Consider the following 16,485-nt stretch of genomic DNA (forward strand, 5'->3'; position numbering starts at 1 on the left):
CATTGCTGATCGCAAGGTTAATGATGAAAACTTAGATACTCCTCGATTAAAATTGTACATCCTACAAGATAAACTATCACACAGAGTTGAAGCTGAGCTTCGCACCACTTGCGATACACAAGGTCACCAACTCTGAAAAAATTGGCTAAACTCAAAAAAAAACAACACCCGAAATGTTCAAATGTTCGTTTCATATTGAAACCCATTTTGATGAAACCTCTGGCAGAAGACAACAGCCAGTCTGAAGAAATTATATAGTCAAGTTGGAAAAATTACTTGAAAAATTAACATGAAAAATTTGGAAAAACTGCAGCTACAAAAACATCATGATTGTATCGAATGACATATTAAACAGCTTTTAAAAAAGCCGAAAACTGTTGAGCCGAAAACAAAACTCTTGCCATAAAAAATTTCATGGAACCTTCAAAGTTTCTACGACCAATCCATACTGACCCACATAATCCTATAATAATAGATTTGCCTCGATATTACGCAATATAAGTTAACTAGGCCGAATTAACAATCTGCTTAAATAATTTTAAAAAATGAAGAAAAAAAAAACACGCAAAAACAGAATTGAAACTTTTAAAATACCGAACTTAAAGTTATAGTAAAAAACTGTTTAACTTTGAACAAAACCTATGCTTTGAAAAGTAATCTAATAAAAACCCTGCATGATAAAATAATATGAAATAGTTTATTAAATGGTTTATTTTATATAATGATGTCTCAAATCTTGTGTGGAAGGCCTCCAATGGGAGGATTTTAGAAACAAGATTTTATGACTGGATACTCGAGGTTTCATATATTCAAGGAAGCACCAACAAAAAAACCAATTCCCCAGCGAGATTCCTAGAAGCCGGAAACCTCAACATCTTGTCGCTCCCTGGGGCCAGCATCAGGCACTTATACGACTATATTCCACCCGCAGGTCGCTTTGAAATCATCATACTTTTCATTGGAGGAAACGACCTCTTTGACGGTTTCGAGCCCTCGTCGAAGACTCCGCAAAAAGTTGCGCAAGATCTGATAGAACTTGCTGATTTTGCCTGCCAGAGAACCCGCAGCAGCGTCTTTGTCCTGGGAATTCCTGAACGCGACAAAAATAGAGAATGAGCGAGTGTAACGAACGATATCGTCAAAGCAGGAGCAGAAAGAATATCTCCCCGATTCAAACAAAAAGTTGAGTGGAAATATCGAACTGTCAGCAGTTTCACGTCTGGCAGACGCTATTTCAAATTAGATAAAATTCACCTCAACAACGACGGTCTGAACAACGTCAAAAATCTAGTCAAAGAAAAAGTTTTGTATTCGAAATACAAAAAAGAATTGAACGACGCAGGAAACACGAAAGTTGTCAACAGCGAAACAAACAGCTGCCACTGTAGCCATTTTTATTTTCCAAAGGTACACTTAGGTACCACCAATGAGAACTTGTGTCCCAGTCCTATTTCTTCCAAAGGTGCCCTTAGGCACCATCGGTTGAAACAAAAAACACCACCATAATGGCGGAAAACTTGCAATAGCAAAACAAATGCAAGAGAGCAATCTTTTGATTGCATAACATGTGGATGTAGAATGCATCTGACAGCAAAGTGCACCAAACTTAGTAACAACGCATTGTCAGGTATAAAGGAATTTGGCATGAACATACTTATACTGTGTAACACGTGCGTTTCGGCAAACCAACAAGAAAAGATAAAATCACTACTGGCAAAACCAGACCAAGTAAAGGAGGAGAAACTTGAAAAAATGGAAAATGAGATGAAAGAACTTAAGGAGACTTAAAGAGTCGGAAATTGAAAACATACTATCAAAACCAGCCAAACAACCAGAAATAAAACCAAATCAAAAGGAATCAAACTTAACCACATCGGACAAAAACAATAACAATAACCAGACATTAGGAATAAGGATAAGAGGAGTAAAAGAGAGCAATGACAAGGATCCTAGAAAGCGCCAAGAACACGACTTCTGCGAAGTACAAAAAATCCTGACTCCAATGGAGGTTGAATGTAAATTCAACGACTTGATTAGACTAGGCCAAAGAGGTAATGATCGTGACAGACCGATACTTCTCAAACTGCCAAATTTAAGGCTGAAACGGTTGATCTTATCATCAGCACGAAAACTGAAAAACTATGGAGCTCCAGTATTCATAAGCAAGGAACTTACAAACGAAGAAGCCGCGATAGAAACCGAATCTTTAAAGAAAAGAAGAGAACTTATAGATCAGGAGCAAAATAAGAAAGACTTTAGTGTAAGGGATGGCAAGCTCAACAAAAGAGATGGAAACCAATGTATAGTGATATCACCTAAATCTGAAACAACAGACAACAATTGACAAAGACAAAAAGCTAATCTACTACTCTATAATGTCATAAGCATCTTAGAATATTCTAGAAGAACTCTCTTCTCGAATGCCATCCAATCTAAAAACATGTACGATATTTGTCTAACAGAGACATGGTTAACTGAAAATGTGACGACAGGAGCAATATTTCTTGACAAATTTAACATCTATAGTAATGACAGGCAAAGCGTTAACGGCAAATCAAAACACGGAGGTGTTATAATTGGGATAAACCACGAAATACCTCACTACTGCATACCCTTAACTTTCAATGACTGCCTAATAGTCAAGCTCTTGATCAAAAACCCCGTCATTATAGCTTGCATATACTGTGCCCCCAAAGGAAACAAATACCGCTGGTCGTCAAAAACCCTATTGAGTTTTCTGTATTTTATTAGGAAAAACAAATAAAATTAAATGTAAGAAACGTGATGATTACTGGAGACATCAACTTTGCTCAAACAGACTGGTCGACCCTAATCTCCTCTGATGAAGACGAACAGGCCTTCCTGGACGCTCTTGCAGAATTTAACTTCGAACAAATGATAACGGGAAAAGAAAAAGTACAACTAGACGTTATACTCTGCAACCACCCAGATTTGTTAACTCTCGTGAAAAAAGACAATAGACTCACATCCTTGTTTAAAACGGATCATCCTCGTTACCATGCAAAACTCAACCTAATTTTAAAAATGATTACATCAGAGAAAAAGAATTAAATGACCGCAATGGCTTCCAGGGATTCTCATTCTCGAAAGCAAACTGGGACGAAATAAATCAATACATCAATGAAAACTCATTTAACCCATACTGCTACAGCAATGTTGATCTAATGAATGAACTGTGGTACACTTGGCTACTTTACATAATCGAAAAGCACATTTCCAGGAAAACAAAACATCGAAGTTCTCTGGCACCTTGGGTAACATCTGAAACATCAAATTCAAAATTAAGGATACAATGCGCAGAAAATGTGAAAACGTGACCGAACGTCAGTTAGACAAACTGAAAACATTTAATAAACACCTCGAGTTAAACTTAAGCGAAGACTAAAGAACATACGAAGAAAACTTATTTGTTGATGGTAACTTCTCAAAATTGCAAAAAATACTTTAAAAGTATTCGAAAAACAGATACAAGCCCAGGTGAAGTCTACCTGGATGATCAAAGAGCTACATCAAATACCGATATAACCAATTTGTTTAATTAATACTTTCAGTCAGTTTTTAGCCACTCCCTCTATGTGGGCGAGAATAACCCATCTCATGAATGTAAAATAGCGAATCACCATTTTACCACAACGGAAAACGAAAAAATCCTTGAAAACTTGGATATCAACAAAGCCAAAGGACCTGATAACCTAGAAAACACTCTTTTGAAAAAACTAAGCTGTTCTATCTCTAAATCTCTGTATCTACTTTTTAACACAATTGCTAATAAATGTGTTTTTCCGTCAACATGGAAAATAAGCGAAATTGATCCTATCTTCAAATCTCCCTCTTTGAAGATAGGATCAATTTCGCTTATTTTCCATGTTGACGGAAGAACACATTTATTAGCAATTGCATTTCCTTTCACATACATTTCCAAACAATTTGTCTCAAACTACCGACCAATAAGTTTGCTAACGGTTATCTCAAAGGTGTTAGAAAAATTTATTTTCGATAAAATGATTTCATCAGTAAAATTTAGCATCTCAAACTCACAACACGGCTTCCGACAAAAACGATCTACTGTTACAAACCTCATTGAGTATCTCCATGAGGTATATACTTACTATGATAATATCGAAGCAAATTACCTGGCTTGCCTCGACCTAGATTTCCAAAAGACATTCGACAAGGTGAACCACGCAATGATAATTGAAAAAATTAGGAGCTTTGGTTTCACAGACAATGTTTAAAGCTACTAAGAAATTATCTAACAGATAGAAAACAAACCGTTCGCATTGGACAATCAGTGTCCGAGCCATCACCAGTACACAGAGGTGTGCCTCAGGGGTCAATTCTCGGACCTTTGATGTTTATTCTCTATATTAATGACCTACCAGATTGTGCAATGTCAGCAAGTTTTGGCTACGCAGACGATTACAAAATTGTTTGCAATGACCCAATAATTTTAAATATCGATGCGAAGAGAATTTGGAATTGGTGTGTAAAAAAATTCTATGTGTGAAAGGAAATGCAAAAATTGAAGTAAAGGGAACTGTTCTTGAAGAAACAGCAGAAATGAAAGATTTAGGTCTTATAATCACTGGCACATTAAGTAGGTCTGAAAATGCTACAAATAGATCTGCCAAAGCTCTGAACGCATTATCCTCTGTGAAAAGAAACATCTCCAAAATAACAACAAAAGCCATGAAATTAAAATCATATGTTGCACCTATTGTAAGTTATGGCTCATCATTATGGAAACCCTCAAAAAGAGATCTCAAAATAATTGAAAGTGTACAAAAGAAAGCAACAGCATGGATATTGAGTCCAACTCAAGAATACAAAGATTGATTGATTTCCGTACATATCCTTCCTCTGTCACTTTATCATGAACTAGACATTCCACTGCTACTGCACAAAATCCTAACTGGAAAAACTGACCTACTATGGAAAAAATTCATAAGAGTTAAGGAAAAAGGACAAACAAGATATGCGAGTATAAAAAAATACGAAAGCAAGCACTTTCGACTGCAAAAATCAGAATCTGACTTTTTCCTGAGAGCCTGCAATATTACGTACGCCTTGAATGAACACCTCAAATTCGATATCCTGGAGCACGAAAACATAAAAGAACTAATAACGAATGTTGTTTTCTGGAGATGTTTTAAAGAAAATTCAACAAAAACGATCCATGCTCGTGGAGAATTGACTGCCGATGCATGAACTGTAAAACTAGTTTAGAAACTAAACTTTTAAAACTGTAAAACTAAACTTTTAAAACTTTTGATTTGACAAAAACTGAAAGGGAGCTAACTCCCTAGGATTTATTTTTCCTAAATTCTTGTTTACTTTTATTATTATTATTATTATTATTATTATTATTATTATTATTATTATGCGTTTAAAAAAAGGAAAATAACCGACAGAAGCCAGGATGAAAACCAAGAACCCAAAAATATGAGTAATTTTTTTAAAATTAAATACCACCTAAAACAGTTTTTACCAGTTATCGCAAGGGTAATGACCATTGAACAAGAAAAAATTTATTTCCGCTTTGTCAATCACTTTCACCGAAAGTCATTTTATATAAACTAATCGATACACAGCTACTTATTTTTTCAGAATGAATTGCAGCAGCATCAACGCTATAAGTCTTTCGTTTTTCATTCGTTATGTCAACAAATCTGAAATTCTGATTCTGTAGCTCAAAAAGTTCTGCCCTTCTCGTATTTTCTTTAATTTCGATTTCAATACGGAACGTTTCTGGCCGAAAGGAAGAAGTTGTTTCGAAATTTTGGTTGAGCTTTAAAATACACCATTGAAACAAGCTTTGGAGACGGGTCAAATCATTATACGTATCTTTTAGGTCATCCATTCCAATAGTCAGCTGCTCAATGGGTTTTCCTGACTTACAGACAGAGATAATACAAAAAGATTTCAACAAATTGTGTTTAATCAACGGCAGAGTGTTTTCAATGCAGGTAGTGATATATGTCTCGATTTCCTTGAACCTGATTCTATGAACTATGGCACCGTATTTACTGCGTTTGCTGAAGATACCTCGTGGGTAAACGTTACTTAGGAAGAGAAATTGGTTTACAGACACATCGAGAAAAGCTGCTATTTCATTTACTAGAAGTTTGTCAACTGCTTTTTCTGAGGGTTTCGCCATGCTCTCTGGTTAAAACAAAAATAAAAACATTTTCGAACTCTGCCCGGGCTGATATCATTAAAGAAATTTCGAAAGGAATTTGCAGAAACTTTATCACGGCAATTTGTGACATTCGACCAGAATGGTCAAAATGCAATTTCGCATTAGAATTTTTATTGGAACATCTAACCGAGAAGATTGATGGTTTTTATGATTTAGTGACGTTAATTGAACGATCAGACAAATCGGGAAGGGTTAGTTTTGACTGACATGCTAATTTTTAAATTTTCGATTTGGACGTGAAAGACACGTAAACTTTTATTATTTCGCTTACACTGAAAGTGCGGAATCAGAACGAGAGAATTCTAAGTGACAACAACGTAAAAGCGACAACGATTGAGATTGTGATTAGAAATTGTCAGAAAACACTCCGAGTTGTAACGATTTTCCCGCTACAATCGTTACTGAGCAGTTCACGAGTACTAGGAAGGGTGTTGGGACGACGTTTCCAGCCTTCCCAGAAGAAATAAGATCGTTATTGCTCCGCATTCCAGAATCTGGAAGGGTCTCTGGAGAGAACAGTAACTCGTTATTTTAACAACTTTTAGCTTCCCGGATTGTCTTGAGTTGAATTTAATTAATACCAAGTTCGTTTTCAGATCATGAGAAGCTAGAGGTTGGGGGAAAGGGTTGATCCATATTCGGTGGAGATGAGTTTTATCTACTGAACAAAAACGATAGTACTATAATAAATAAGTAGTAGCCCTGTTTTTAGGAGTGACCTCGTGGTCTGGGGATACTCAGACCCAGCCAAGAGCTCACTATTTTTGCATATAATTAAGTTAATCAGAGCGTTCTGATCGAAGCCGGAAACAGTAACACTTTTTTGTCGACCCGATGTTAGAAAGACCACCAAAAGAACTGGCTTTGGCAGAGACGGTGAAAAGCATGTGAAGTTGTATTTGGACGCTAGCCAGTCGTTGTAATACTCGCCCATATACTACACAGCGACGGAGCGTAGGAAAAGTACCTATTGACGACTGGCAGGCGTCAGTTACCTTAATTCTACTCGTTTTTCACCGTCTCGACCTTGCCAGTTAATTTTCTTGTCTGTAACATTCGCCCGGAAGTACATATCGACGGAAAATAAAGCAAGGCCCTAAAACGACTGGCCAACGTCTAAACAGATCTTTACACGCTTTTAACGGTCTCTACCAAAGCCAGTTTGTAACATTCGCCCGGAAGATTTATATCGACGGAAAATAAAGCTAGGTCCTAAGACGACTGGCCAACGTCTAAAGAGAGCTTTACATGCTTTTCACCGTCTCTACCAAGCCAAATCTTTTGGTGGTCTTTCTAACATCGGGTCGACAAAAACGTTACTGCTTTCGGCTTCGGTCAAAACACTCAGATTAACTTAATTACATGCAGAAATAGTGAGCTCATGGCTGGGTCTCAGTATGCCCAGACCACGAGGTCACTCCTAAAATCAGGGCTACTACTGTTTATTGTATTACTATTGTTTTTGTTCAGTAGATAAAATCAACATCTCCATCGAAGATGGATCAACCCTTTGCCCCAACTCTTAGCTTCTCATCCTAGCAAAATGAATTCAGATGTTAATTAAATTCAACTCAGGACATGATAGGGAAGCTAAAAGTTTGTATAAAATGCTATGAGTTTCAGTCCAGAGACCCCTCCGGATTCCTGAATCCGAGGAAATAAGACCTCTATTTCCCTCCCGGAAGGCTGTTTTCTACCCTTCACCGTTGTTCGCAACGGCCTTGCAACTATTGTAGCGACACAATAATTGCAACTCGGAACGGTCTCTGCTTTTTCTGCTCGTCTCCAATTCCGATTCTAAGTTTTTTCGTTGTTATCGTCGCAACTACTGTTGTGTTTGTGTTTCCTTTTGATTTTTCTGCCAAAATGGCCGTTTCTTACGTTTCTCAGAAGTATGACGTCATACTTCGAAAATTTAAAAAAATTGAAACACCAGAATATTCTAGCCTTCACAGTTTGGCTAATCGTTCCAATAACACTGCTAATCCTTCAAAACTGCTAATTCGGAAGATAAGCTGCTAAAATTTTGAATCTGTATTTTCGTCCATTCTGGTCGAATGTCACATACTCCCCGGACAGTCCGGTCAATGTCCCCATTGAGTCTCGCAAAATTCGTAAAATTGGTACAATGTCATCGAAGAGAATTTACAAAATGCACGAAATTACTTTTATCTACGTCATATCGACTCACTGCAGAATATAAATGGCACCATACTACATTGCTATAGCCTTCTAAATTATCTCACTGATCTGCACTTTGAGGATATGACCTAAGATAAAACATTTTTTCTGACTTCCAACGTCAACGCCCTGAATTAAAACTTTTTCTCCTAGGTTTTTAAAAGGTGTTAGTTTGCAGGACAGTTCTGCCAACCAACAAGCTAAAATTATCCTACCATGCTTCTTCCCTTCGGAAATTTTAGTTGTTATTGTCCTGAATATTAAAATTAAGAAACTCTGTGGTTAGAAAGAACAATGAAACAATCTCCCTCTTCAAGAGATTACCCAAGCCTTTCATGTCACCACAAAGTGATCAGTTCTCCTAGTTGATTAAAAACAGTCATGCAGGCTTGAATATTTAAATATACTTTTTACTCAAGCCTTTCTAAATAAATAGTAAGTGTCTCTAAAGCCACTAACTAAAATCAAAATGCAAATTTATAAATGCAACAAATACTTTAATGTTCAAAACTCAACTAAATGTTTCAGTTTTCAATTACAACTTGGTTGCTTAGTTTTTCACTTGAGTTTTCTCACACACATAAAACAATTCTGAGTTTTAACTTCTTCTCTTTCATCACTCCTTTGTTTCTCTTCTTTTCGTCGTTTAGAAGTTCTAAAACTTCTAGATTCTTCTAATTTTCTTTCTTTTTGCTTCTTGTTCTTTCGACCATTTGTCAATGTTCCATCTCTTCCTCCTATGACACTGACTCTGCACTTTCAGTTTCTGTGTCTTGCAACACATCGTTAGCTATTCTGACGCTGTTGGAAGCAGTCCTCCAACACTTCTGCTCTTCTAATCTCTGTTTACAACAAGGTAGGGGATCCACGTTAGATTCTCTGTTCCTGCAGAAGCTGTTGTGGAGACACAACGCCACGTTTCTCTCCAAATCTTCCTTCAACATCTCTTCCTTCTCCTTTCCACTACGTTCACTTGTCCTGGAAATTCTTTTTACAGCGGTGGTCATTGCATTCCGATGAGTCACGAAAACTTGCTTGAAAGCTCCTTGTATTCATTGGCACAGTGCAAACGGTCAGTACTGCACAGTTGAACTTCTGCCAGAGAGTAGTAAACAAGCACACCATCATTGATTCCCATAGTGCTTCCTCCTCATCTGAACTTCTTGAGATGTTATTCGTTCCAACCGGGATCATCACATTGGGGATCCTCCCTGGATTCATTAGTTCCACCATCCGATATAGCTGGGCTATCGTCGCGCCTGCAAAGGCCATCACAGTGGTTACCCAAGAGGTCCTGAAATTCGAGAGTACTCTGACTAAGCTGTCTCCCAGTATCAGATCTGATGTCCCCAGTGGCGGTTGCTGCAGGTTTACTGCCGGGTTCCAGGTCGCTCGATTGAAGCAAGCTCTCGGATCTGTCTCCGGGACTCCCGTGAAGTTATATCTCAACTGATTATTCTTTTGTACGTCTATTACTCGAGACACTTTCTTCGCTGGCATCTTCTGTATTCTTCTCTCTGGGGCCTTAGAGCTCCCTATTGGTGGCGTCGTGTCGCTAACTCCCTGTCTGATCACGGTTTGGGAGAGTCGTACTCTGCCCGTGTCGTCGATCATTCCATAGGGTGCAGTCACCCCGGAACCTTGTGCATTCTTGTTGGCGTCTAGTCGTCCAGCTGCCTCTATCAGCCTCTTCACCGTTTGTTCCACGACTTGGTCACCCAAGGTGTCACTAGGGTCCGGGATCGTCACTCGACCTGTTGTTGTCGGGAGTCTCGTTTCCGTTGTCTGACTCATCTCTCGAGGCGTCAAGAGCTCCATCGAGGACTGCCCACGAGAAATACTCCTTGCAGGTATCGCTTTTTCTTTGGCTGTAGTCAATGCCGCCCGGTCCGATCGCTCCTTGTAGTCCCGCCTCAAGCGTTCAATTTCATCACCCTGCTTTTTGTTGCAGTCTTCGAACAATTTCTTCCACATGTCTCTGTCGTCCTCCGTAATGAGCACGGTCTTAGTCACTTCATCCAGCTCTTTCCTGGTCCTTTCCAGCTCATCCTTCATCCCATCTAAATCTTGCATGGTTCGGTTTGTTTGAACCCCTTGTTCTTTTTTCGCCCTCTTTGGTGGCACAGCTGCTCTCAGTGGTGAACTAGACGAGGCAGCCTCGCTGTTCATTTCTTGATGCATTCTCGTCAGCCCAGGCTTGGGTTTGGAGGGCAAAGGCTTTTCACCTGGTTGATAAGTCCTAGAACTTCCCAATCCAGGCTCATTCGCCAAGTCACTCCCTGAGAGCGCCCCGTTTCTCCACCTCTTCACTCTCATGTTCGGGCGGTCTAGTACTCCCCTCTCTCCGTATGCTGCCATCAATAGGACTTCCGTGGGACGGTCCCCACGGTTGTCATACCCAAGGTGTTTATCAGGGCGGTCAGCAACATGACTACCTCTGGGTCCTCCAGAGCGAAGTCTCGATCCATTAGCCGACGATAGATCGCATCTAACATCGGTCCTACATATGCCTCTGCCAGGTCCATCAATTCATCCAAGTTGAAATTAATCATTCTGTTCTTCAGGTTGGATTTGATTTGATTCGATTTGATTTGATTCCAAGGTTTGACTCAAGTGAGCAATTAAACGATCAATCAGGATCTAGAAAATAGGTCACGAATATCACACTTGTCAGTCTCACCTTAACTTCTCATTAAACTTCATTTAAAAACAGTCAGATAAAAGATTTTGATCCTAAAACTAATTACAATCAATCGGTCTCTAAAATTTTGGAATTCGACCTAAGATTGGACAGTCCAAACTTTGGATCTATTCCTAAGATTGTTATTCAGTTGTTCGTGGTCACTAACCAATTCTTACCCAAGATCTTGATAACATAACCATAACATAACATAACACACATATCACACACTACATAATCTAGTCTAACACCCTCTTGCACGTCACTCACCCTCTTACTTAAGTAATTTTTCTTATGTAAATATACTTGTATATTAGTATCAGAGAAGATTACATGTATGAGCGCGTATAGTTCTCGAGGATGCAGTCGTCCTCTGTTCGGGTCGTACACTGGGAAGCGAAAGCTCCTTCACATCCCTTTCTACGAGGAAGTCTCTCAACCTCGTCAAAGACAAGACTAGGTTCTCTGGGTCCATGTGCTGCTTCTCCGTCGCCCTCGTCACCAAGAAGCATAGGTATTTTCCCGGTATCTGTGACGCCGCCGGAGGTAAGGCTGCTACGCCCCCTACTTCTGGTCTTTGCTTCCAAAGAAATTCTATGTTTTTATATTCTCTCCTAAAATCTGCTGCTAAGGCTGTCTTTAAACTCATGTCTGCTGTGATTGCTATTGCACATGTTCTTTCCGTGAGTATGGAATCGCTGTCTGTTAGTATTATGCTACTTGAATATTCATTTGGTAAGTTAAAATATGACTCAACTACCCTCCCTATGTCAGGTTTCTTATGTTCTTCGCCTGTTTCTGCTTCTATGTTTCCTGTTTCTCTTGCTATTCTTATTTTTTATTATCAAGTTTTCAGTGTGGATAAGTCCTACCCCCACTCCCCGGACAAAAATATCCATCTACGTCCCCGTCGATTGCATACCGGGTATCAAATCGAGATTGGAAGCCGGAATGAGTAGTCGCCCCTCCTGGGCAGCCCAGGAAGGATCTTCTCGTTCGGTTTTCATGTATTTTATGCTTTCACGATCTACATTTTGAATCGTGACACTGGTATCCTTTGGATCCGACGTCATTTCGTTCAGCCATTCCAAGACACGCAGATTTGTCAAGTCTTGTTCATATGACTGCTGTTGCTCGTCGTCGAATTCTACCTCGGTTTTGGACCGGTCATGGACCCACTCATCGTCGTGATCATCGACTATGTCAATGTCCTGTGACACAATTATTTCTTCTAGACCCACTACTTCTTCCCCTATCTTCTTTAGGTCTATCCTGTCCACTACAAAATTGTCGCCGTAAGGGTTATATTTCTTCTTGGATCTTGTCCTGCCATTCTGACGAGTCTGTATCGTGAACGGAAGATCCGGTTCCAAGGTCTTAGGAACCTCCATTTGTTCAGGGTCCTGCCAGTCCTCCTCTGCATAGGGTAAAGTTTGATCGTCCGCTTCAATCTTTTTCCTTCCTCTATCACCTCATTTCCATCGTTCTTTTCCCTGGTGCCCTTCTCATTGACCTCACAAACAGGATCCATCATTAGATAATCCCCTTCTTCCATGTCTGTGGGTATACACCAGTCTTCTGTCGATGGATTGTGTGGCTTAATGTTCTTGTATTGGCCGTGGCCAGTACTCAGTCTATTAAAGCGTCCCTCTTGGTGCACTTCCGTAATCATGAAGGGTCCCCTCCACTTTTTTAGGAGCTTTTTCGTTCCTTTCGGTGGTATAACGTTCTGAAATACCCATACGTAGTCTCCCACCGAGTAAGCTTTTGCACCAGCTGCTTTCTTGTCAAATTTTTTCCTCTGCCTTGCCTGTGCTTGCTGAGTATTTCGTCTACACAAATGGTTCAACTCCTGTTGACGTCTGATCACATCCCTCACGTAGACCTGTGGAGACGTTTTCTTTCCCTCATACTCTGCGTAGAAAAAGGTTAAGGGTAAAGACTTCTCGTGTCCAGTTAGCATCATGTGTGGACTAACTTCAGTGGTGGAGTGTTGCGTGCGATTATAGACTCCCATCACCTGTGGAAGGTATCTGTCCCAATCGGTCATGTACCTGGAATAATATACTCTCAGCATCGACACTAGCGTTCGATTCTGCCTTTCCACTAAACCATTTGTCTGTGGATGGTATGTCGTGGAGTGAGCCTGAGCAACCTGTGAGCGTCTCATAAGCTCCTTCGTATGCTCTCCTACGAAAGCTGTTCCATTATCCGATTGAAAAGTCATCGGAAAACCATGTCTCGCTATCCACGTGTTGATCAGGTGGTCGCATGTCTCTTCCGCCGAGGCAGTTATGCAGGGCACGGCCTCTGCATACTTCGTGAAATGATCTATCATGATCAATACCTGATTATAACCACTGTCTGTCATGCATATCTTTTGGTGATCTATCTGCACCAACTTGTTGAATTCAGACGACTCGATCGATTGTAAAGGAAATCGCAATTTCCTTGGATCCTTGACCTGCTGACATGACAGACATGCTGTTACCCACTTCTCGCATGCTTTTTTCATTACAGGCCACTCAAAGCGCTTCAGTATCCTCTGATATACTTTGTCGATCCCCTGATGGCCCATCTGATTATGCGACCTGAATAGTAGTTCTGCCTGATAGAGTTGCGGCAACACTATCGCGTTATATTTGTATAGGACTTTGTCTTCTTCTCTTCTCTTGCATGCCACAATCCCACTTCACTCAATAGGCGAGCCTTGCTGGCTTTCACTCCTGACATGCCTTGGACATGCCTTTCCATGCCTTGGATGCTTGATGTCTGCTACAGCATCCCAGAATTGCGGACAATCCGATTTAAAATGACCTTCCAAGTTGCAAAAGAAACACCTCGGGCCGAATTTTGCAATTACTCTCCTCATGAAATCTTCATGATTGACCTCTGACGCATCTTCGTCCTCGAGTTTAAAGACCTCTCACTTGGTATGAGGTAGCTATCACTATCAGGGTCCTGGTAAATCTCCCTATCCAGATCCCTTGCACGAGTTTCCACTAGTATTGCTTGGATCGCTAGTTCGGACAGTTCTGATCCCAAGCTCGAGTTCCTGTCTGAGTAGGTGTCAATTCCTGAGTTTCGGGAGTCGTCATCTGTTGAGGAGGTTGTGATGGAGTGTGCACCCTCCTCCAGATCATGTCTGCGCCTTCTTCGCATCCATCTGAACTCCCCGGACAAAACTTTGTTCCCCAGGTCCTGTTTTTCATCAGGAACTTCTTCATCCATCTCAGACTCCCCGGACGAACTTCCTTGTCCCGGGTGTTGTTCTTGTACTCGCTGGCTCTCCTCATTGTTCGTCTCCCCGGACAAACAATCTTGCACCAGGTTTCGTTCTACCTTTACCCCTTCTTTATCCTGGTCCACAAAGGTAACGGTTTTCCTTCGCATATTGCTCCCCTGTTCTTTCCGTCCGTACGAAATACTGGTTAAAACCTCATGTGGTATTGAAGATACTAGATGCTGAACTTTTGTCCTACAATCCCTCTCGTTCTCTTCGTGTTGTGGTCTGGACGGCATGATCGTCACCTTCTCCCTAACTGTTAATGATGCCACTGCTGCTGTCCACTCAGGGTCATCTCTGGTCACTTCTCTTTCAAACAATCCACCCAGCATCCGCATCACTTGCGGTGTGACCTGCACCGTTTTATCCAATAATGAGAGGTTGTTTATGTTCATGCGAAAGAGTTCTTGCTGGACCAGGTTTGAGCGCAGCAACAGATCCAAGGGGACCGGGTCCTCTTTGGATAGGATCTTTATCTCAGCTGCTTTCTCGACAGGTAACTCAGGATGCCCTGGAATTGGATGTCCACACTTATCCAATCATCTCGTTAAGGGAAGCGCTACATAAGTTTCTTTGTCCAGAAACCAGAATCCCTCCTTTATTTCTGGCTGATTGGCTTGCTTCTGTTCCAATCTTTCATAGAACTCAGTTTTCCTACTGAGGCTGTCAGCATTCTGGTGTTTATCACGCATCTTGTGCTCGATTATCATGTGGTAGCCATCCAATCTTACTATCCATCTACCAATATAACTCTGATCCACCGAGTAGGTCTTCAACCAGGATAACGCCATGTTGTCTACGCGTAACTTAAAGGGAGAGCTCCCCAAGTATGCGCGATATTTTTCCACAAATGTGACTACTGCAAACATTTCTGCTTTTGATGCACCACATTTCACCTCAGTGTCACTCAATACCTTGCTGCCGTATGCAATGGGACGGAGAACCGTTCTTCTATTCCATTCTTGCTCCTGATGCAATTTTCCTGAGATGGCTACTACCGATGCGTCTGTGTCAAGAACATACATGCCCTTTTCTGTAGGCATGCCTAGCACTGGCGCTTCGCACAGTTCCCGCTTTATGTTCTCGAAGGCAACTTGTGCTTCAACTTTCCATTCGAACTTTTTCCCTTTGTTGCGCATCAGCTTCTGCATCGGATACACCTTGTCCGCATATCCTTTTATGAACTCACGGTAGTAGTTGGCGATCCCTAGGAAGCTCAGGAGCTGTGTGTCCGTTCTGAGAGCCTTCCATGTCAACACTGCTTCTACTGCTTCTGGGTCCGGCCTCACACCATGCCTTTCCACCATTCTTACCAGGTACTTGATTGAATCCCTAAGGATTTCACATTTCGATGGTTTGCACTTCAAGCCTGCTCTTTTCATGCATCCAAAGACCTCATCGAGCCGATCAATGTGGTCTTCCAGGGTCGGTGTTGCTATGACTACGTCATCCACGTAACACATCACAAGATTCCCGTACTTCTTTGTCACTCTGGTCAAAGCCTGAGCCATCAGTCTTTGAAAAGTGGCCGTTGCGTTGGACAAGCCGAAGGGCATCCTCTTCCACTGGTACAACCCCAACTCACACGCAAATCCGGTTTTTTCTCTATCCTTCTTCCGCAGTGGGACCTGCCAGAAGGCAGAACCCAAGTCTAGTGTGGTGAAGAACTTGGCATCACCAAGTTTAGAGAGGCTCTCGTCTATTCGCAGTATCGGGTACGCATCTTTTATCGTTACCGCGTTCAATCAACGAAAGTCGCAACAAAACCCAGGCTGCCCCCTTTCTTTTTTGCCATTACTACCCGGCAAGCCCATGCCGATTTTGAGGGTTCTATCATGTCGTATTCGAGCAACATTTCTATTTCCGCTCGGCACGCTTCCGACTTGTGTGGCGTCATTCGTCTTGCGCCTTCCCTATGTGGAACGGCGCCTTCCTCAAGTTCAATTTCGTGTTCGGCGAAATTACAGCAACCGATATCCGCCTTATGTCTTGAAAATACATCCGCGTTCCGATTTAAAACCTGCCGTAGTAGCTCGAATTCTCCCTCGCCTATTTTCCCTTTTAAGTGTTCTATCTCTGGCAAAACCCGTTTTCAGACTCTAATTCATATGAAAATTC

Source organism: Symsagittifera roscoffensis, chromosome 4, assembly GCF_963678635.1.
Source record: "Symsagittifera roscoffensis chromosome 4, txSymRosc1.1, whole genome shotgun sequence".
NCBI classification, from domain to species: Eukaryota; Metazoa; Xenacoelomorpha; order Acoela; family Convolutidae; genus Symsagittifera; species Symsagittifera roscoffensis.